The sequence below is a fragment of the Anarhichas minor genome, unplaced genomic scaffold (assembly GCF_050575085.1).
Source record: "Anarhichas minor isolate MPS153535 unplaced genomic scaffold, ASM5057508v1 ptg000136l, whole genome shotgun sequence".
Taxonomy (NCBI): Eukaryota; Metazoa; Chordata; class Actinopteri; order Perciformes; family Anarhichadidae; genus Anarhichas; species Anarhichas minor.
The window spans coordinates 1201041-1203996 of record NW_027466582.1 but is presented as its reverse complement, the minus strand read 5'-3'; positions in this window follow the sequence as shown (position 1 = coordinate 1203996).

Below are 2956 nucleotides of genomic sequence, written 5' to 3'. Positions count from 1 at the left end.
AATACCAATATATTTGTGATGAGCTAAAATCAGCCAATAGTATTGGTCCTGGTCAGGAGCTCGCAATGAGCTACATTATGCAAAATAAACTTGCAAAGTATCAAGTAACTGCAGTCAGGAGGTACATGTACTGAAGTACAAGAATAAAGCTCCTAAATCGAACTACTCAAGTTCAGATACTATTAAAAGGTATGCGATATATATTCCATCCAATTAGTCGATGGATCTCATGAGCAGATGTGGAAAGTGAAAGAACACAGTTAAAAACATAGATCATTTATTAAAAGAACACATGCTGCTACAGCTGCTGTCAGAACCACCGACACTGTAACAGTAGGAGAGTTACAATAATAATATTTACTGAGGGTCACATCTCCTCCTCTCCACAGGAATACAAAACCACACCACGTCCTCACACGGGGAACATGCGCTCTTTAAAAATAATACAAGTGTGTGTGTGTGTGTGTGTGTGTGTGTGTGTGTGTGTGTGTGTGTGTGTGTGTGTGTGTGTGTGTGTGTGGCCAGATCCTCAGGGCTCTGTGGTGTTTCTCCAGTCAGTCCAACGAGCTCCGTTTGATCACTGGCTGAATACTGTTCTCGTGGTTTAGGGTTCGATTCCCACACACACACACACACACACACACACACTGGATGTTTTTGCTCGCCTTGTGTCACGTCACACTCAAAGGGTTTGATAGAAGGCTGACTGTGCCTTTGTTCGTCGCAGCACAGAGCACATCCGTCTGCTTTTTAAATTGTTCGCAACAAGAGAAAATGTTTCCAGAAAACAGGAAATAAACAAAAAGGGGAAAAAAAGCAGGAACGACAGAACGTGTTTGAGCAGGAAAAGAAAACCAAACGAGAAGGAAGAGTTGCTGTAAATCAAACCTTCAGGACAGAGTCAGAAACCGTTTCTTTTTTTGCACAATGCACATGAGCAACTCCTCCAAACAACACGAAGACAGTCAAAGCTCAGATCAAGAGATTCTGACTGCACACACACTGCTGAGGCACTGGACGCTGAGCAACACATGCGGGTGGAAAAATATATTTATCTTTTATCAATTCAGCATCTCAGTGCAGAAATACAAATCATAAAGCATTTTATTTGTCTGGCAAAACATTTTGAATTTTATTATCATGTTCAACAGAACCTTTGGATTTAATTAATATGCACCCTCGTGTCCAGAAACCAGGAAACAAAAATGATTGATGTTAAAATCATAAACTTCAAAGCAGAGCATTAAATCTGTGTTTTCAAACAGACTGCAGTACATCTCACAGTACAGTAAGTTCAGGACCAGGAAGGAGGAATCAGCACTTTGGAAACAAATCAAAAAAGGCCATAAAAAACACAACACCACCTGCTACAACTACGAGGTGTTCTTCTCCTGTTAAAACTAACGCTTCTCATTCAAAACCAGACGCGTACAATCAAAGAATCGAAGCCAAACGTCTTCATAAAAGCGCTTCAAGAAGTCAAGCCACAAACAGGAACCTTTACAAAAAATAAAAACTGAAACATTCATTAATAATTGTCAAGCACAGAAGTCTCTACTGCAAACAGACATTTCAGCTGCTACATTGAGTTTCAGTGTTTCAGGGTGTCACTGTTGTTTTGATGTTTGTCTTTGAATCCAAAGTTTTCATGGTCCTTCTTTACTGACTTTAGGTCAGTCTCCATTTGTAAAGTCCCCAAAAACACAGTCAGAGATCCTGAAAGATGTTCTCCAGGATGTGTCCGTTTGTCCACCACCCCGCTGTGAATACTGCTAAAAGCAAAAAGCAGCTTTGTGCTTCTTCTGTATGCTAAAATAAAAACACAACAACATCAAACCTTTTTGCAAAGTATCAACACTTACGCTTCAGTACAAATATTAACACGGTGATCTGGATGTTTGGTGGCAGAGCTCTGGGCGGGGCACTGCTGACCAAACATCAGAAACAACTACAAGTATTCTGCATCTTCCTCACAGCACCGAGAACGGCCGATCGTGGCTCAGCTTTGATCTGCACAGAAGGGAAAGCTCTTCTTGGCGAGTGGAAGTATTCTTATTGGACAAGATTTTCTTTTTCCTGTACAGACGTGTTAAAATGTAGATCATACCACAAACACCTTCCTTCTCCATCGCTTGAGTTGTGGAAGACTGGGATTTTAGTTAGTCATGACCTGCTCTCCATCACAGCGTGTGCATAGCTTGTTGTAGAAAACAAAAAGCTACGGTGAAATGTTCAGTCGGCATCAAAACACAGGCGACAAGAAGAAGAAGTGATAAAACAATGAACTGATAACGTTCTGAAACAATCAGTACACAGACTGAACGAAGCACCAAAGTAAAACGAGGCTGCTCGTGTTCCTCACTGAACGTTACAGCTATGGAAGATTATCTTTGCTCCATTAGATATAGAGTTAAAGCTGCACCGGGCATTTGTGAAAACACAACTCATGTACGTTCTGGAGGAAATGAAGAAAACCACCTGGTGGCAAAAGTGACCAGGAAACACGGCATAATAAAGATGGGCTCCCACACATTGCTCTATAGCGCTACTAGTGGCCAAACAACACCAGAGCGCCTTTAAATAGGACGCCGTCTTCTGTTTCTCGCTCCCAGAAGCTGCTGCAGGACTTGCATTACGTCTTGCTGCTCTCTCACGGCCACTATACTAAAGATGGTGCCGCTTATTAGAACAGAGATAATCTTTGCACTCGAGTCAGTGGTCATAGCTTTTCAAGTACACTAAAAGCAGACAGTTGGAAGCAGGAGAGCAAGTGAAAGTTGCTTTTTTTTCAAAACACGGATTTATTCTGAATAAAAGCACCCATCTTACTTCTGCCGCCCTCAAGATGCCATTGAGCAAGGCATCTGACCCGTTCATTCTGTGACTCTAGAGCTGATCGGGGGCCAGCGGTGGAGGGCTGTGGTCGTCCTCAGCAGCATATGTTTCTGTTTCACAC